This window comes from Glycine soja, chromosome 15 (genome assembly GCF_004193775.1).
Source record: "Glycine soja cultivar W05 chromosome 15, ASM419377v2, whole genome shotgun sequence".
Classification (NCBI taxonomy): domain Eukaryota; kingdom Viridiplantae; phylum Streptophyta; class Magnoliopsida; order Fabales; family Fabaceae; genus Glycine; species Glycine soja.
In genome coordinates, this window is record NC_041016.1 from 25,248,266 (window position 1) to 25,270,091 (window position 21,826).

The 21,826-nt window shown below is 37.0% G+C and overlaps 1 non-coding gene across 1 annotated transcript; it reads right to left on the bottom strand.

Annotated features, from left to right (window-relative positions):
• Positions 1–17,986: 17,986 nt before the first annotated feature.
• On the bottom strand, positions 17,987–18,093 carry LOC114388847. Its single transcript, XR_003661636.1, has one exon. It is a non-coding gene; the product is annotated as a small nucleolar RNA R71 (small nucleolar RNA).
• Positions 18,094–21,826: the final 3,733 nt, after the last annotated feature.

A 21,826-nucleotide genomic window follows, 5' to 3' on the forward strand; every position in this document is an offset into this window, starting at 1 on the left:
GTCTCTTGTCAGGTTGGTTGATGTCTGGTTCATCTGTAGCAGAATCAAAGTTTTCTGTATTTTCTGCACTTTTAGCTGTATCTGCTACATTGTCTCCCGATGTTCTGACATCTTCTTCGACATCCTTCCTTCTTGCTGGAGTTAGATCATCAACAACCACATTGATGGATTCCATCACAGTTCTGGTTCTGGAGTTGAATACTCTATATGCTCTGCTGTTTGTAGAGTATCCCAGGAATATTCCTGCATCACTCTTGGGATCCATCTTTCTCCTTTGCTCTCTATCTGCCAAAATGTAACATGCGCTTCCAAAGATGTGAAAGTGCTTGACAGTTGGCTTCCTCCCTTTCCAGATTTCATACAGTGTGGTTGAAGTCCCTCTTCTCAGTGTGACTCTGTTGTGGATGTAGCAAGCTGTGTTCATGGCTTCAGCCCAGAGATTATAGGGAAGTTCTTTGGCATGAAGCATGACCCTAGCAGCCTCTTGCAAAGTCCTGTTTTTCCTCTCAACTATGTCATTCTGTTGTGGTGTAATGGCTGCAGAGAACTCATGAGTGATGCCTTCAGATGTGCAGAATTCAGTAAACCTGCTGGTTTCAAACTCTCTACCATGGTCACTCCTAATTCTCTTGATGACACAGTCTTTTTCTCTTTGAAGTCTTAGACTCAACTCCTTGAATACTTCAAAGGTGTCTGATTTTTCTCTGATAAAGTTGACCCAGGTAAATCTGGAGAAATCATCCACAACAACATAGGCATACCTCTTTCCTCCAAGGCTTTCAACTTGCATAGGCCCCATCAAGTCCATGTGAAGTAGTTCCAGCACCCTGGAAGTGGTCTGATGTTGAAGCTTCTGGTGGGACATCTTGACTTGCTTTCCAATCTGACATTCACCACAAATTCTGCCTTCTTCTATTTTCAGATTGGGAATGCCTCTAACAGCACCTTTGTCAATGATTTTCTTCATGCCTCTTAAGTGCAGATGTCCAAATCTTTGATGCCATATTCTGACTTCATCTTCTTTGGAGGATAGACATGTGGAGGAGTAACTGGTTTCTTGAGGTGTCCATAGGTAACAATTGTCCTTTGATCTGCTGCCCTTCATTAGAACTTCACTCTTCTCATTTGTCACCAAGCATTCTGACTTTGTGAAGTTTACATTGAATCCTTCATCACACAGCTGACTGATGCTGATCAAGTTTGCAGTCAGTCCCTTCACCAGCAGTACTTTGTCCAGACTAGGAAGTCCATCATGGACTAGCTTTCCCATTCCAGTGATCTTTCCTTTAGAACCATCTCCAAATGTCACGTAGCTAGTGGAGCAAGGTTCAATGTTCACCAGGAATTCTTTAACTCCTGTCATATGTCTGGAACAGCCGCTATCTAGGTACCAATCTTCCTTAGCTGATGCTCTAAGTGAAGTATGAACAACAAGACTGACAATCTTGTGTTTTGGAACCCACATCATCTTCTGTCTGCTGCTGCTACTTTGAGTTCCATGATGTGGATGGCCATGTAGATGATAGCAAAAGGGCTTTATGTGACCATACTTGCCACAGTAGTGACACCTCCACTTCTTTCTTTTGCTCCTTTTCTGCTGCGTTCCATGATGTCGAGACCGATGTTGTGACATCGTGGCTCCAGTGCTGTTTTTGGCAGGAACAAATTCTGTCATGGTTGTTCTGCCAGCAGACTTAGGATTAAATCCAAGTCCTCTCTGGTTTCCAACATTCTTTCCAAGCTGTAGCACCTCATCAAGCGTATCTGAGCCTTTATTCAGCATCTTTATTGATTTTGTCATGTTTTCCAGTTTAGAGTTCAGAAAACCAACTTCTCCTTTAAGCTCAGAGATCTCCTCTTCATGTGCCTCCTTTTCAGCCTCCAGATTTGCAATGACCTTCTTCAGTTGTGCTTCTTGCTGAAGAATCTTCTCACTTTTGATGCATAGTTCTCTATAGGATGTGGCAAGCTCATCAAAAGTGATTTCACTGTCTGTATCACTTGAATCTTCAGCAGCTTCAAATCTCCCAGTGAGTGCATTCACATCTCTGTCAGAATCACTTTCTTGTTCACTCTCTGTATCATCAGATCGACATACAGAAAGTCCTTTCCTCTGCTTCTTGAGATGAGTGGGACATTCAGCTTTGATGTGTCCAAAGCCTTCACACCCACGGCATTGAATTCCTTTGCTGTGACTGGGCTTTTCATCTGACCTTTTCTGGTATTCACTACCTTTCCTGATGTCGAAAGGGATGTTCTGGACATGTGGTTTCTGCCTCCTGCCCATTCTGTTCAGTACTTTGTTGAACTGCTTTCCAAGGAGCACAACTGCATCAGTCAGACCTTCATCAGTATCCAGGTCATATTCATCTTCTTCTCCTTCATCATTGGACACGAAAGCCAGATTTTTGCTCTTCTTTTCAGCCCTATCCGAGAGTCCTAGCTCAAAGGTTTGAAGGGAACCAATGAGTTCATCTACTCTCATGTTGCAAATGTCTTGGGCCTCCTCTATTGCAGTGACTTTCATGTCAAATCTCTTAGGCAAGGATCTGAGGATCTTTCTCACCAGCTTTTCATCAGTCATTCTTTCTCCCAAGGCAGTGCAAGCATTGGCAATTTCAAGAATGTTCATGTGGAAGTCATGAATACATTCTTCCTCCTTCATCTTCAGATTTTCGAATTTTGTGGCCAATAGTTGCAATCTGGACATCTTCACTTTGGAGGTTCCTTCATGAGTGGTTTTCAGGATCTCCCAAGCATCCTTGGCCACTGTACATGTGTTGATCAGTCTGAAGATATTCTTGTCAACTCCATCGAATAGAGCATTCAAAGCTTTGGAGTTTCCAAGTGCCAATTCGTCTTCTTCTTTAGTCCAGTCTTCTTCTGGCTTCAATTCATCAGTGGGCTTTCCTTCTGTGTCCAGCATCTTGGGATGTTCCCAGCCTTTGATGACAGCTTTCCAGGTTCTGCTGTCCAGTGATTTGAGAAAGGCCACCATCCTTGCTTTCCAGTATTCATAGTTGGTCCCATCCAGAATTGGTGGTCTGTTCACTGGTCCGCCTTCTTTCTCCATGTTCATCAGAATTTATCTCCCTAGATCTCACTCAGTGATTTCGAGTGCCTGCTTTGATACCAATTGAAATTCTGATACTGGGGACAGATGTCGTACAGGATGTCACGACATCACGCTTCAGAACATGCAGATTGTCTTTGACTGTATGAACAGATTAAACAAGTAAATAACACAAGAGAATTGTTAACCCAGTTCGGTGCAACCTCACCTACATCTGGGGGCTACCAAGCCAGGGAGGAAATCCACTAAAATAGTGTTAGTTCAAGGTCTAACAGCCACTGTTTACAACCTTCTCACCTAACCACTACCCGTGCGATCTCTACCTAAGAGCCACTCTTAGATATGAGAAACCCCGCTCACTCCCTCTCACTCACTCTCCCGAGTTTACAATTAAATCAAAGACACACCAGAGATCAACTCTGAACAAAAGGGATCAACCCTACACACTAGAGATCAACTCTACACACTAGAGATCAACTCTACACACACAGGTCCAACACTTGATGTTAGGGTACCATCAAGGTGGCTCACAAAACACTCAAGTCCCAAAACTCACAAAATAACTCTTCAATCCCGGACTTGGTACAGAACTCGTGCAGCCTCCATGATTATATAGCAATGTGCGTTTCTGGGCTGCAACTGCTTGTGCTGGATGAGATCTATCATTTTCCTGAAAATCTGCACTTAAAGATCTAAAAGATACAGTTTGATCTTTTAGTTTTTATCTTTAATCTTTAATCCCTGAACGAACTCTTCTACTTTGAAATTCGAACTTTAATTATCTTTTAATTCGTTCCTAAAGATAGATCATCTAATCTCTTGCTAACTGCACAATAATCTGTTAAAGATATAACAGATTTATGTGTCCAGTATTTTCGGGCAAGATGTCAGGACATCGTATCCGACATCGTGGATCCTGCAGCTTCAATGCTTCATTTGACATTTTATCTTGACTTATGCATTGTGCAGCAACTCCAGTATTTTCGGGCAGGATGTCAGGACATTGTATCCGACATCGTGGATCCTGCAACTTCAATTCTTCATTTGACATTTTATCTTGCCTTGTGCATTGTGCAGCCCGATCTTATTCCTTGACATAACGTTGGACATCATGTGCAGCAACTCCAGCTTTCCTTCATTGTCTAAGTGCTTATGTTTTAACAAAATCTTAGCCAATCTTTTAAAACTCCGTAGAGCTAAGCACTAACACCTAATATGACATCTAAATTATTTTTACTATAAGAGAATTTTGCAAGTGAGTTTTTCAACTCTTTGATTTCTTTTTCATACTTTTCACAACAACTACAAGAATCTGGCATTTTCTTGTAAAAAATAGTAGAGATATGAACTTTTTCATTTGGTTTAGAAATTGAGACTTCATTTCTAAGATGATCTAATTCTTTGTTTAATTTTAAAATTTCATTTTCTAAATTTGAAATTGTTTTCTTTGAAGATGAAACTAACTTTGCAAGTTTAATTGACTCTTTATGCAAATCAGCAAATGCATCTTGCAATTCATCAAAAGAAATACATAAATTGTTTGAAGATGTTACCTCTTCATCACTTTCATAACTTTTTGCCATAAGGCAGAGGTTTATTTCTTCATTTTCTGAATCTTCAGAAGATTCCATATCGTTTTCATCCCATGTAATGTATGCTTTCTTCAATTTCTTTTCATTAATATTTTTCTTTTCAGACTTCTCCATCTTTTTCTTGAAGATGGGACAATCAACCCTCAGATGTCCAGGTTGATTGCACTCAAAGCATTTTAGAGTAGAGGATGAAGTTTATGTCCTTCTTTTAGGTTTAAAATTGGGTCGCTTTTGATTTCCTCTGACTCTCAGGAACTTATTGAATCTTTTTACAAACAGACTAATATCTTCATCATTATCCAAGTCAATTGAATCTTCTTTATCACTGTCTTCTTGGATTGCAGATGAGGCTTTAAGAGCGATTCCCTTCTTCTTCTTATTAGTTTCTTCATGCTGATTTAATCTTAGTAATTCCATTTCATGCTCCTGCAATTTTCCAAATAATGTAGCAAGAGACATACTAGATAAATCTTGAGATTCTGTGATGGCTGTTACCTTTGGTTGCCATTCTCTATTAAGACATCTTAAGACTTTATTTACTAGATCTTCATTTTGAAAAGTTTTTCCTAGAGATGCAAGATGATTAACTATGTGTGTGAACCTCTTTTGCATGTCTTGTATACTTTCATTTACATTCATCCTAAAAAGTTCATATTCACGAGTTAAAGTGTTTATCCTAGATCTTTTAACATCTGTTGTGCCTTCATGTGTTACTTGTAGTGTGTCCCACATATCCTTAGCACTTTTACAATTTGAAACCCTAAAGTATTCATCTATTCCTAAGGTAGATGTAATAATATTTTTGGCTTTAAATTATATTGTACTAATCTTCTTTCTTCCTCAGTCCAATCTGCTCTAGGTTTTTCTATTGTTGCACTTCCGGCTATTATAGAGGGAACATAAGGTCCTTGTTCTATGGCTTCCCAAATATTTAAATCTATTGCCTCTATAAAGATTTGCATGCGGGTTTTCCAGTAGTGGTAACCCACTCCATTAAAGATGGGAGGTCTATTTATAGAATTTCCCTTGGGAAACAAGTAGTTTGATGAGGCCATAATTCTTGAAGCTTCTAAACTTTATACAAGAATGAAGCTTTGATACCACTTGTTGGACAAGTGGTCTCAGATATCTTAAGAAGGGGGGGTTGAATTAAGATATTACAAATTATTTCCCCAATTAAAAATTCTATTTAACTTTCTATTCAAGTTATAAATTCCCTTAATAATGAATTTCTTAAATGTTGATTCAAATAGAACAATTTGAATATGAATATAAAACAATAATAAATAAAGGAGTTTAAGGGAAGAGAAAGTGCAAACTCAGATTTATACTGGTTCGGCCACACCCTTGTGCCAACGTCCAGTCCCCAAGCAACCCGCTTGAGAGTTCCACTATCTTGTAAATTCCTTTTACAAGTTCTAAACACACAAGGACAATCCTTCCTTTGTGTTTAGAATTCTTTCACAACAAGAGACCCTCGGTCTCTTAATCCCTTTTCAGAATGAAGAAGAAGAGAAGAAGAAATCTCTCTTGAAAGAGATAGATTGAACAATTTGAGCACTCAAATAATTTCTTATTGAATCACAAGTGTTTTGGCCAAGGAATTTGTAAGAGGATAAAACGATTTTGCTTTTTAAGAGGATAAGACCTTTTTGTTCTGAAAAACTCTTGGCAAATTCGTGTCTCAAGTCACATATATATAGGCCTTTGATAGCCATTCAAGAACCACACAAAAAGATGTGACTGTTGAGAATATTTTCTGAAAATCTTCTCTGGTAATCGATTACAGTATGTGTGTAATCGATTACACGCTTTAAAATTTGAATTAAAACGTTCAGAAACTGCTGGTAATCGATTACCATATATGTGTAATCGATTACACAGTGCAAATTTTGAATTCAAATTTTAATAGCTGTTGTAAATCAGTTTTGGCCACTGGTAATCGATTACATCCTCTGGTAATCGATTACCAGAGAGTAAATTTCTTGTAAAAGACTTTTTAACTTAAATTTCTTGGCCAAACCTTTTGCTACTTCAATTGGAATTCCCCTCCTATTTAATATACCCTTTCTAAGACTAGAGACTTGTCTTGATCATTCATCTTGAATATCTTTAATTTCTTTGTCTTGAATAAATCTTTGAGACGCATGTGAACCTTTGGCATCATCAAAACATTCAGCTTGATCTTTTGTCTACACTTTGGGGCGTAACGAGTTAAAATAATTTTGAAAACAATTGAGTAGTTGTGTGTATTGCGTAGTTCATAGGTAGAGTTTGTGTGTTATAATGTTTTTGGGTTGGACCTAAATTAGGAGGGAGAGGACTCAACGAACTTCTTGAAGTCTAGGCCTGGGGGAAAATACATCCGATTTGAGTGCTCATTTAAGGTTGTATCGATTCCATATGGTTGGAGCATTCTCGCAAAACAACGTGACCCTAACTGGTCTCCATATGATTTCAATTAGTGAGAATGACCTGACTTACCCATTATGTGACATGTCTTGTCATGTACTCCTAGCGTTCGGCGAGGTGTTCCACTAAATATGGTACCACATTGCTTGTAGGCTTAAGTGTAGTATATCGGTTGCATAACGTTTATGTTTGATTTTCATTGAGTTGCAAATTGAGACTTGGTGTTGTTTCTGAAGTGTGTGAACTTGAATGAGTGTGAATGTTTATGTATGATTTTTGTGATGTGATGATGATGCATATGTAAGTTTGACCCTATATTGTTTACATGTCTCATACGCTCTTAGTGCTTTATTTATATAGGAGTACGACAACTCACTCTCTGTGTGTGTTTGTGTTTGGGCTAAATGCCATGCTATTTCAGGTGAGCCAGCTCATAGTGATTATCATGCTAAAGATGGAGAGGCATAGCCTTTCTTATGGGAATGTTCTGATAGGATGTGACATCGAGGCTTGGGTTTTGTTTGATTACGCATGATATTTTTAATATGATAGTTGATCTTATTTTATTCTGCTATTTAATTTTTTCTTTTTCTTGTAAACTTGGACGACCTTATTTTGAGCAGGAGACATTTTTAATTTCTTTTTATTTAAGATTTTTTTGGTAATATATAATGAATGTGAACCTTTTACCCATACAATTTAGTTTATGTTATTAAGAATAATTCATTTATCAAATTATTTTTTTGTATTATATATATGTACACACACACACACTCACACACATACATGTTAGGGTAAAAGGTGTCACACATGTAACATTCATGTAAAGAACTTTTGGTTCATTTGTAAAATTCATAAATAGAATCTCAAAAACTCTCTCTCTCTCTCTCTCTCTCTCTTTTCTCTCTTCCCTCTCTCTTTTCTTCAATTGTTATTCTTCTCTCGAGGTTCTATTTGGATTCTTTATGATCCAAATGAGATAAATTTCAAGTTGTTGAGTGAAAGAAATAGAATTCAAGTATGTAATTCTCTATTTTCTAATCAACTCTCTTAGCTAATGTGATCTTATTTCAATTCAATGCTCAAATGCATGTTAGAAGTGATCAACCTAGCTTTTAGGGTTTGGATTGTATGGAAGCAAGTTCAAATCCTAAATCTGTATTGAAATTGTGCAAGGATTTGATTTTAGGAATGAAATCATTTGTGCATTGTAGAGATTCATTGATCAAGCTCTGAGTATTAGCTCAAATCACCTAAGGAATTAGGGATTTGGATTAAACTCAAGGATTAATCCCTAAGGAATTAGGATTAGTCATTTTAGTTTGAATCTTGGTTGCATTGATTTGAGAGATTGGTTAAGAATGAATTTCCTTTATGTTGCACATAGTTTCTATGGATATGATAACTCAAATACTTATTATTTCTTACTACAAATAAACTAGGATCACTTGGCTATCTTGAGAGTACAAACACAAAGTCGTAACACTAACTAAGGTTTCTCTTGTGTAGTTAATTACCAGCGGTTTGTGTTATAATTGTAGGTAGTTACCCGTGTTCTTTTAAACCATGGTTAATTTTTTTAATCTATGCGTGCCTTTCAATTTCCCATTCCCACATTCAGCAATTTACGAATTTTTAGAATTTCCTTTATCTCTCTAGTTTTTCTAACAAGCCTTTACCTCTATTTTCATTTACCTTATTTTCACCTATTTTCCTTCACCCCTTTATCTTTCACTTTTTTCTATTTCCCTTTATGCAACAAGAGAATAGGTTCTAGACAAACTCTTTTTAGGTTATTTCTTCACTTCTTTATTTCAATTTCAGTATAATTGTTCACTTTGATATGTGATTGCTTGGGCATATCTTTATAGAAAAGGCACCCTAACAACCTTATTAGGTTCACCCACATCCATTCTAGGGCCCTTCCTTTTCGAACTCTATTAGCTTGACCCTCTCACTCCATACTTAACATTCTTCAAAGCCCCTAAAAGAGTGGTGTGACTCACGGTGCGAGTGGACATTAAAGTTGAATGACCACTCTAAATGACTATTGGGAGTACACCCTTTGTCACGACACCAACACAATTATAGCTCACATTTTTTGGAGTTGTCAAGTTGGCACTATGGAAGCATAACCACAAACTCGGTGCATTACCCCCAAGAAATAGCAAGTCAGTGATCTATCCCTCAAGTACCACTCTGAGCGGTCATCCAATCTTTGAGGACTGACTCCTCAACAACTCTCCTCACTAGGATTATCTCTATCTGACTCCATGAATTCTTCAATCATAGGTACTTGTTGGTGGTTGAAAACAAAATATGAGCTTAAGGTCTCATCCTCAAATCCTTAACACAAAGATCGAAAATCACCACACTATGTGATGTAGCTCCATTGGAGCTTGTAGGCCTTGGATCTTCTTCATCAATGGAGTCCTTTGCTTCTTGAATTTTAATGGCAGCGGAATGGAGAAGAAGAAGAGTTGAGAGGAGACGCCACTTCAAGGAGAAGATGAGTCAAGAAGAAGCTCACCACCATAGGAAGCCATGGATAAGAGCTTGAAGGTAGGAGAAGATTAGTGGAGGTAGAAGGAGAGAAGGAGCACGAAATTTTGTGCCTCAAAAGAGGTCTGAACTTTGAAGTGTAATTTTCAAATGATCAAAGTTGAAAAAATGCACACACCTGACCTCTATTTATAGCCTAAGTGTCACACAAAATTGGAGGAAAATTTGAATTTCTATTCAAATTTTACTAGAATTTGAAATTGAATTTGTGGAGCCAAAATTTTATTAATTATGATTAGTGAATTTTAGCTATGGTTCAACCAACTAATCCAAGATCAAGTCCAAGATTCTTCACTATGTGTGCTTAGGTGTCATGAGGCATGTAAAGCATGAAGGACATGCATAAAGTGTGACTATATGATGTGACAATGGGGTGTAGCAAGCAAATACTCACCTCCCCCCTAAGATGGTTAGAAATTTAATTGGATTGGGCTTCTCCTAATTCAATTAAATTTATCTCCCAACACACACATCAAATAGTGCACTTAATACATGTGAAATTACAAAACTACCCCTAATACAAAAACTAGTCTAGGTGCCCTAAAATACAAGGGCAGAAAAATCCTACATTACTAGGCTACCCTCCCTACACTGTGGAGCCCTAAATACAAGGCCCAAAAATAATGAAACTTTAATCTAATATGTACAAAGATAAGCGGGCTCATACTTAGCCCATGGACCCAAAATCTACCCTAAGGCTCATGAGAACCCTAGGACCTTCTCTTGCATCTCTAGCATAATCTTCTCGAAGTCTTCTATCCAATGCCCTTGGGGGGTAGGATTGCATCACTAAATATTTTTGCGCCGATACTGTTAGCATAACTTGTTATGTACTTAATAGGGTGATGAATAGACCCATTCTGAAATTAACTCTTGGGAAGTTTGATTCAAAGGGTGATGAAGGTCTATTCTTGGGTTATTCTCTTTATGATGATGACAATGATGTAGGAAGTCCTAAAGAATCCTCTCCTTGGCCCATGGGCTCATAAATCTACCCTGAGGTTCATGAGAACTCTAAGGCCTTCTTCAACAGCTCTAGCCCAATTCTCTTGGAGCCTCTTACTCATGGCTCTGGTAACTGGTCCCTTCCTAGGGAGGATTGCATCACTATGTGATTATTCCAACCCCACCTTTCATCATAACCCATTCAAAACTTCCCACATGACTACTTTCATGCTTCCTCTCCAACTATCATCCATTATTTATTGTGCATTCATGAGTATAACATATCCACCATGATCCTCACACTGTTAGGGAATTCCTTCCATCCAACCAAGACATTAAACCATTTCAAACACATCACAAAACATAAGCAAATGCCTAAGGCAATCTTGCACATTTCCATGACCTGAATCCATGTCTCATCCCACGTTTTATTAAGTTTTATGCAAGTCTTTCTTCTCTCAAGATTATGCAGGGTTTACCGTAATTTATGTTCTCCAAGGAAAGAACTTAAGGCTCATTCTATGTACATTTCATAACAATGCACTCCAATATGCAAAGGTATCTAAAGTTTACTAAGTCCAATTGATTTATTAGATTCACACTCTTGTTAAGTCTTTATTCATTTTTCATCACAATGAATCTTTATTAATACTAAAGTTGAATTATATTTTCTACACATGCACTCATGCCTTGAGTCCATTTGCACCCCTCCCCCTCCAAGGATTTAAAAATCCTTAGTCACACCAATAATTTTCAAAGTCATCATACATTCACTCACTAATTTAGGTTTTCAACACACAATTTGCCTAAAGATCACAATCCCGGTCTCCAATTCAATAATATCAATTAAAGTGCAAGGAATTCATACTTAAGTCCACTCAAATCTAAACTCATAGATACTTCGTAAAAGTAGATTCTCCTAATATAACCTTAAAAACCTATTTATGCATCTCATAATTCTTATACACTAAGGGAATTCCAATTGAAATCCATTTGGAAGTCATTCATACACATTTTGCAAGGTTTCACATTTAAGCATGGCTTGCCCTATGCTTAAGCTTGGTTCGCTCCACACTTAAGCTTGAAATCTAGTAGCTCATTTTCCCTTACAAGTCATCTCGCTTAAGCCTGGCTCAACCTACGCTTAAGCTTGGTCACTTTTAAGCTTGGTTCCAACCACACTTAAGCTTAAAAACCAGTGGCCCATTTTCCCCTACAGGTCCTCTCACTTAAGCAAGAGCAACTATTCACTTTAGTTCCACAACCTTGCAAAGCTTTGAAAAAGGAGTTTTCACTTTCAATGGCTTCCAAATCAACCCAAACGGAATCCCCAACCTATCAAACATGTTTTCACACACTAAACACCCAAAATAATAGCATTTTACAAGTTCTAACAACCTTAACATGAAATCTAAAGGAAAAGGACCTAAAGTGTTGATTTATGGAGAGATAACTTGCTATGCTCCTACAACACATCTAATGGAGAATACTCCATGAACAAGCAAGAGCAAGAAAGATAACTCCTCTATATCTTAAGCTTTGAGGAATCTTGTAGGTAAAGCAAGAAACAATAAGCACTTGGGGTCAAGAGCACCAAGGTTAAGGTAAGAACTCCTCTCCAAGAACTCAACATTTTCTCTTCTCTTCCTCCAAACCCCATGGCCAAAATAGAAGGAAATGGCTTTCTATCTCCCTCAGCATCCACAACACATACACATAGTTTTATTTCCTTTATTATCTCATAAACTAGATATTTAGGAACTTTGCCTTAGTTTCTGGACCATTAGACTTCAGGGGTTTTAGAGGTGAGTTGACCCAAATTTTATAGATGATGGGGCTTGGTGTGGGCAGCCAAGTTATGTCTAAAAGTAGGTATTCTAGCTTTTGCAACTTTGATTATATTTGGCTAAAGTAGACTTTGGCCAAAATGAAAATTTCACTTTAACCAAAAATGATAAATCTATAGGCAATTAATCTTTATCCGAATGCTAATTATCTAGGAAAAAGTGATTAAATCTAGTCTCACACAGTGCTAATCTTACACAGAGTAACTTTATACAACACAAATTTACAAAGAGCAAGTTTGCACTGTATAAATTCAACATAGTCCAAATTGTTCTCAATTAACTCTCAACTTTTAACAAATGTAGGTTACACTAAATTAATCATAAATTTACACAATGCAAAACTTTGATTTTAATTAAACTCAAATTCATTAAAACTTGTCACATGGAAATTAATATACGTCTAATTTAAATATTTTTTCTTTCTAAATCACTTAACTTAAATCATTCGTAATTAATTTAAATATCATAAACTTTCATAGAGCACACAGACACGATATTTACTATAGTCTAAGTTGTAGATTTTAGGATGTTACAATCTCTGCACATTGTGATCGTACTCCATCCTTTGGTGAGTTCCATTATCCTTTCCCTACTTTGACTAAAAGCTTCTTGTTTTGATATTCTCTCTTAAGAAATGAGTTTTTATCTTCTTTATCCATGTTGTTCTATTGTGTTATTTTACATTTGGCCAAAAAACTGAATCAATTTGTTATAGTTTTGTAAGGGGTGATTTTGGATATGTTATTATAGTAGCTTGTTTATTGTCCTCAAGTGAGAAAATATATATTTCATGTCAAAATACACAATTAAGGATCTACTTATACTTTAATGACTGTTTATTTTGTTTCCTTTAGATAAGAAATGACTCAACTATATCTTGTTTAGATGATTTAAAGATTTTAGTTGTGGGTCCAATTAATTGTGCAATGTGTTATACTCGTCCAATATTAATGGACTTAATTTCCGAACATTGGAGTGAGACCAGGGGCTTAAAATACAAAATAGTGGAATATTTGGTACATTTGGGACAAAGAGTAATGCAAGTAGGAGTGACAATCATTTGCGGTTTGGTGGTGTCCCTTATTATGGAAAATTGGTAGACATAATGTTAGAACCTAAGACATTGGATGATAATAGGTTCCTCAATTCCTATGTTTTTTTTATGATAACATAAGTATTAAACTTTGAATGGACTAATGGATTTACTTGAGTGTTATAGGAATATGCAGTCCAATACTTATCTAGTAACATCTTTAGCTTATGTGTTAAACATTATCCAAGCATCCAAACCATTTGTGAAGATCAATACCAAAGTACTTATGTTTTACGCATCCAAAAGGACAATTACCAAGTTACATAAATGTCTTATATTTTATATTAGTTAATGTCCATATGATTACCTTGTACATGGAAGCATTTCAAGGTTGATTCTTCTACTAATATTCCATTATTTGATTTTCCCTCTTGATGATTGATTTGAAATAATAATATATAATATGTTGAATTATAATATATATACTACATATTATATTTATTATATATATATATTATATAAATAATATATATAATTATATTATAATTGTATATAATTATAATATTTAATATATTACATAATATATTGAGAGAGTAAGAGATAGGAGAAGAGATCTTGTTACTTTCCAACTCAACTTCCCCCTCATGATATAAAATAAACTAGACCAACATGGTAGGATAAAAAATAAGATGACATAATTATATCATATTGGAGGCAAAAAATAACAAATTATAACATGATAGGATAGTTGTCATATCCTATCTTATCCTGACCACCAAAAAGACCCTAAATGTGTTACATGAGAGGTATTCTAGAACACCTTACGGATGGTATTGTTCTTCTACAACACCTATTCCATAAGCAAAATATCATACTTTTGGATGTAAGTTTCATAACATATTAAAAAATAATTACGAAAGAGGTATTTCGGAACACCTTATAAATAGGTGTAGTTCTTTTGGAACACAATTGCTTAACCAAAATATCCTAACTCCAAAATGCCTATTCCGTAATACATTCAAAATAATTACAGAAGAGGTATTCTAGAACACCTATTTTGTAACCCAAATATCATACTTTTGTGTCGAATCAAAGAGAATGAAGACTAGCCTTAGGATTTTTTGATTTTAATAATTTTACAATGCGAAACAAGTTTGTAAAGATGTGGTATTTGTATTGGATGTTTTTACTCTAGGTATGTTGAGTGTTTTAGACTTAGTTTTCTTATCCATTCTTAGTAGATATTAAACATGATAAGATAAATATATTGATCTCAAAGTTTCTTAGAAGTGATGAGTTCAACCCTATATAATTGATTATCAAGTTTAGTAATCAATTACATAGTGTTAGAACAAGTAACAAAACTCACTTATGCTTGAAATTTGGCAAGTTTCATTGAATTAATCTATTACCATTTTTAGTAATCGATTACATAAGTCAGTTTCAATAGAAGGAAGTCTTTGTGCTCGAAATAATCTATCACCACATTTAATGGTTGATTAGATTATGTCCAGAAAATTTAGGAGCTCTCTGTGTGTCAAAATAATCGATTACCACATTTGATAGATGATTATTCCATAACCACTAAAGCTTGAGAAGCTCTCTATGAAATGAGATATTCGATTTCCATGATATGTACTCGAATACCATGTTTCTGGAAAAACAGAGCAAGAGTGATTTCAACAAATTAATTTATTACCACATTTGATAATCGATTAGTTTTATCTATTAAAATTATAAATACCCCCATATGTTATTTATTATTAGTGACTCTTGATTCAATCTTATTTTTTGTAAAACAATTTCTAAGAGTCATGTAAGGGAACCACATTACATTTCAACAAGAGATTCATGTTGATCAAAATTCATTCATTTTTGATCATGGTTTGATAATCAAATGAAGATCTTAAAAATGTTGTGATCTACACATCAAGGTGTATTCGATCTAATTTTCAATTCTTTCTAAATTCTGGCCTTGATTAGGGTTATCAAGGATTTGTGAGTTTGTAGGGTATCAACTCCTTAACCTTCTCTTGTAGGTTTAAGGGAAAAGCAGAATTTTTAGGGAATTACATGTGCATAGTATTTATACTTGGTTCTCTATTAGTGAAAGTTCTAAGGGGTCTTAGAACAACTGGATGTAGGTCATCTTGAGGAATAAACCAATATAAATTCTGAGTGTGATTCTCTCTTTCTCTAAACCTTTTGTCTTGTTAATCAATCTTGGCAATTAAATTGGTGTGAAAAGGCCATAAAAATTTGTTTTCTAAGGTTTTTGAATATATTGATTTTATGTGTTGTTGATCTTTCTTCAACTAGTCTATTGAGAAAACCTTGATTTATAAACGGGTATTGTTTTCAATTGAATTTAGAAATTAAGCGGTAAAGTTTTTTAAGGAATCTATTCAACTACCCTTCTAGATTCTTGGTTATTCCAACAATTGGTATCTAGAGCTAGGGTCTTAAAAATTAATCAAGATTTTATCAAAAGTCTTTGAGTATGGTTGGGAATCAATTACCATTTGCAAAAGATGTGTCCATAAATAAGCCTCCACTCTTTTGTGGTATGAACTATCCCTTTCGGAAATTTCGAATGAGAATTTTATGGAATCTACTGATAGAGTCATTTGGCATGCGATGGTAAATGGTTACACAATTCCAACCTAAGTTGTTAAAAGCAAAAATATAGAGAAACCGTTTGAATCATGGTGATGTGCCATCATTTTCTTCTATTTTCTAAACCCTTTTTGCACCATTTTAATTACTGATTGGTCTTAATTGTCAATTAATCAAGCAGTTTTATTATTTGGGCTCATTTAGCTAATTTGATGTTTTTAATCTAATTTCAGGAATTAATGAAACATTGGGCTTAATCCGGATTTTGGTTATGGACTTGAAGAGGGCAAATAAAGCAGCGCTTACCTTGGTTAATTTCTAATTAGGAAATTTCGCAATTTTATGTTGTTCAGTGTTTATTTCGTTTTGGGCCAGAATATTGTAATAAGGCCCAGTGACTTTGAGTGACTCTTTTTAAATAGCAGCCTTGGGATTCGTGCAAGGCATTCTGTTATGCTATTCATTATTCAGAGCTTTTGTTTTAGGGTTTTCGTTTTTCTGCTTAATGCTACTGTTCACGTAATGCAATTTTACGTTTTCTGTTTCTAATTACAATTTCGTTCTTGCTTCTTCTTCTACTCTCATTTACGTTTCTGTTTCATCTACGTTTCTGTTCATTTACGTTTCTGCTTCATGTTTCATTTGCGTTTTCTGTTTGAATCCATGGAAGGCTAGATTTTCTGGTGTTGTTTCCTTTTGAGGACGAAGCCCAACTCTCTTTGAGGTTTCGCTTGTAATGTGGTTCCCTGGCAGTTTTCCCTTCACCAGTTATCCCAAATTCGTGAATATTAATCAGTGCACGCTTCGTGTTCGATTAATTGCCTCTGATCCTAACTTGCGTTCATGCTTAATGGACGAAGGGCTAACTGGTGTATGTGGTGCCTAATCACGTATTGACAACCCTAAGTTGATTTTCGCTTAGTAAATTGAAATAAGGTTGGATTAAGTGGTTGACTGTTAGGGACGAATTCTCCATAACCCAGGATAAGAGAATGGCTTCTGAATCAAAGGAAACAACCCGTAGGCAGGCTGAGGTCTCCATCGTCCAAAAAAAGCGATTCTGTCAAAAGTTTTTTATTTTTCAAGTTTTATTCACTTATTTTTCTTAACCTACCATTTTTAGCTTTCATAGTTAGACTTTGAATTTTTGTCTGAAATTTTTTGTGCTATCTTCTTATCATTTTATAAGGTTGCTCACAAAATTTCAAGTCATTTGGATATCATTTGAGGGTAGCTGTAGTTCAAACCTACACCTTTATTTACATGATAAGGCAACTAGTTGTGTGCATGCTGAATGTAGTGTATGACTAGAGGCAATCCATCTGACTTACAAACCTTTGATCCTGAGATAGATAGGACATTTCATAGATTAGTTAGGCATCATTTTATACCTTTTGATCATTCTGAGCATTCCATTACTGGTGAATCTGTGCATTCTGTTATTGGTGATTTTGAACATCCTGATCTTGAGCATTATAATTTTGAGCATTCTGATTCTGAGCATTCTGATTTTGCACATTCTGAGAATATGGCACAACCTCCACCCCGTGAGAGGACTCTAAGGGAAATGGCTGCACCTGATTTCACCTACGAAAGCTTGTGCATCCAATACCCTGATGAGGATGTCCCATATGTTCTTAAAACTGGACTGATTCATTTGCTTCCAAAGTTTCATGGCCTTGCAGGTGAAGACCCGCACAAACATTTGAAAGAATTTCACATTGTCTGCTCCACCATGAAACCCCTAGATGTCCAAGAGGATCACATATTTCTGAAGGCTTTTCCTCATTCATTAGAGGGAGTGGCAAAGGACTGGCTATATTACCTTGCTCCAAGGTCCATCACGAGCTGAGATGACCTTAAGAGAGTATTCTTAGAGAAATTTTTCCCTGCTTCCAGGACCACAGCCATCAGGAAGGATATCTCAGGTATTAGACAACTCAGTGGAGAGAGCCTGTATGAGTACTGGGAGAGATTTAAGAAACTATGTGCCAGTTGCCCCCACCATCAGATTTCAGAACAGCTTCTTCTCCAATATTTTTATGAAGGACTCAGTAATATGGAGAGAAGTATGATAGATGCTGCCAGTGGTGGAGCCCTTGGAGACATGACTCTTGCCGAAGCCAGAAATTTAATTGAGAAGATGGCTTCCAACTCCCAGCAGTTTAGCGCCAGAAATGATGCCATAGTCATTAGAGGAGTGCATGAGGTAGCTACAAACCCATCTGCATCATCTGAAACTAAGAAGCTTGAAGGCAAACTGGATGCATTGGTTAACTTGGTAACCCAGCTGGCCTTGAATCAGAAATTTGTACCTGTTGTAAGGGTTTGTGGTTTGTGCTCCTCTGCTGACCACCATACAGACCTTTGCCCTTCCATGCAGCAACCTGGAGCAATTGAGCAGCCTGAAGCTTATGCTGCAAATATTTACAATAGACCTCCTCAACCTCAGCAGCAAAATCAACCACAGCAGAACAATTATGACCTCTCCAGCAACAGATACAACCCTGGATGGAGGAATCACCCTAACCTCAGATGGTCCAGCCCTCAGCAACAACAACAGCAGCCTGCTCCTTCCTTCCAAAATGTTGCTGGCCCAAGCAGACCATACATTCCTCCACCAATCCAACAACAGCAACAACCCCAGAAACAACCAACAGTTGAGGCCCCTCCACAACCTTCCCTCGAAGAACTTGTGAGGCAAATGACTATGCAGAACATGCAGTTTCAGCAAAAGACCAGAGCCTCCATTCAGAGCTTAACCAATCAGATGGGACAATTGGCTACCCAATTGAATCAACAACAGTCCCAGAATTCTGACAAGTTGCCTTCTCAAGCTGTCCAAAATCCCAAAAATGTCAGTGCCATTTCATTGAGGTCGGGAAAGCAGTGTCAAGGACCTCAAATTGTAGCACCTTCCTCATCTGCAAATGAACCTGCCAAACTTCACTCTACTCCAGAAAAAGGTGATGACAAAAATTTACCTAACAATTTCTGTGCAGGTGAATCTTCTTCCACAGGTAATTCTGATTTGCAGAAGCAGCACATTCCCCCTCTTCCATTCCCTCCAAGAGCAGTTTCCAACAAAAAAATGGAAGAGGCAGAGAAAGAGATCTTGGAAACGTTTAGAAAAGTAGAGGTAAACATACCTCTGTTGGATGCAATAAAGCAAATTCCAAGATATGCCAAATTCTTGAAGGAGCTGTGCACTAATAAGCAGAAGCTTAAAGGAAGTGAATGGATTAGCATGGGCAGAAATGTCTCCGCATTGATTGGTAAATCTGTTCCTCAAATTCCTGAAAAATGCAAAGATCCAAGTACATTCAGCATACCTTGTATCATAGGGAATAGTAAGTTTGACAATGCCATGCTAGATTTAGGAGCTTCTGTTAGTGTTATGCCTCTGTCTATTTTTAATTCTCTATCTCTAGGCCCCTTGCAGTCAACTGATGTGGTAATTCATTTAGCTAATAGAAGTGTTGCCTACCCTGTTGGTTTCATAGAAGATGTCTTAGTTAGAGTTGGTGAACTGATTTTCCCTGTTGATTTTTATATTTTGAATATGGAAGATGGATTTTCTCAATGATCAGTTCCCATCATTCTAAGCAAACCCTTTATGAAAACTGCTAGAACTAAGATAGATGTTTATGCAGGCACACTGTCCATGGAGTTTGGTGATATAACTGTTCATTTTAATATTCTGGATGCTATGAAATACCCATCTGAAGATCTTTCTGTATTTCGTGCTGAAATAATTGACCATGTTGTTGATGAATACATGACTGATCTTTATTCTAATCTGCATGCCTCTCACTCTTCATGCATTGAGTCTGAAATTGTACTTGATCATATGTCTGAATTTGATGCTGAGAGTGAATCTGAGAATGATATTGATTGCATGCCTGGTGGTGGTGTTTTACCTCTTGAGATTGATTTTATAGAGTCAGATAGGACTAACCATGTTTCAGGAAGTACACATACCTCTGACTTTCTTTATGAGGTAAAGGCTGAGAAACCATCCCCTTCTACCATTGTCCAGCCGACCACACCAGAATTGAAGCCTCTGCCATCAAATTTAAAATACGCTTACTTGGATGATAGCAAGAGTTTTCTAGTGATTATATCTGCCTCCCTTGCTGATGAGCAAGAGGAGAAGTTGTTGTCAGTTCTCAAGAAGCATAAGAAGGCTATAGGTTGGACCCTGGCGGACATTCCTAGTATTAGCCCATCCACATGTATGCATCGAATAAATTTAGAGGATGGAGCTAAACCAGTAAGACAGCCGTAGAGAAGACTCAACTCGGTGATTCTTGATGTAGTGAAGAAGGAGATAACCAAGCTTTTGCAAGCTGGAATCATTTATCCTATCTCCGACAACCAATGGGTGAGTCCCGTCCAGGTAGTCCCGAAGAAGACCGGCCTCACAGTGATAAAAAATGAGAAGGAGAAGCTAATTCCTACTCGGGTGCAGAACAGTTGGAGAGTCTGCATTGACTATAGGAGGCTGAACCAGGTTACCAAAAAGGACCATTTTCCCCTGCCATTCATTGACCAGATGCTTGAACGCCTGGCAGGTAAATCCCACTACTGTTTCCTTGATGGTTTTTCTGGTTATATGCAAATTACTATTGCTCTTGAGGATCAGGAAAAGACCACATTCACCTGCCCCTTCGGCACTTTTGCCTATAGGAGGATGCCTTTCGGCCTGTGCAATGCCCCTGGTACCTTCCAGCGGTGCATGATTAGTATTTTTAGTGATTTTTTTGAAAATTGCATAGAGGTGTTTATGGATGATTTCACTGTATATGGATCCTCTTTTGATGGTTGTTTGAATAGTTTGGAAAAAGTTTTGAATAGATGCATTGAAACTAACCTTGTTCTAAATTTTGAAAAATGTCATTTTATGGTTGAGTAAGGTATAGTTTTAGGGCACATTATTTCCAATAAGGGTATTGAAGTAGATCCTGCAAAAATTTCTGTTATTTCACAATTGCCTTACCCCTCTTGTGTGCGAGAGGTGCGATCTTTTCTTGATCATGCAGGATTCTACAGGCGCTTTATAAGAGATTTTAGCAAAGTAGCCCTTCCACTGTCCAACTTGTTGCAAAAGGAGGTGGAGTTTGACTTCAATGACAGATGCAAAGAGGCTTTTGATTGCCTCAATAGAGCGTTGACTACCACCCCCATCATCCAGGCACCCGATTGGACAGCCCCTTTTGAGCTTATGTGTGATGCATCAAATTATGCATCGGGGGCTGTCCTTGCTCAAAAAATTGATAAATTGCCCAGGGTGATATATTATGCTTCTAGGACTTTAGATGCTGCCCAAGCAAATTATACTACTACTGAGAAAGAGCTTCTAGCCATAGTTTTTGCTCTTGAAAAATTTCGATCTTATTTGCTTGGTACCCGCATTATTGTTTATACTGACCATGCAGCTCTAAAGTACTTGTTGAAGAAGGCTGATTCTAAGCCTAGGTTGATCCGATGGATGCTCTGGCTCCAAGAGTTTGACTTGGAGATCCGTGATAGGAGTGGAGCACAAAATCTAGTTGCTGATCATTTGAGTCGGATCGAACTTGTATCTGATGCAGATTCACCTATTCGGGATGATTTCCCGGATGATCATTTGTATATATTGTATAGTATTTCTAACTCTCTTTCTACTCCCTGGTTTGCTAACGTTGTCAATTATTTAGTTGCTTCTGTTTTTCCTCCCTTAGCATCTAAGGCCCAAAAAGATAAA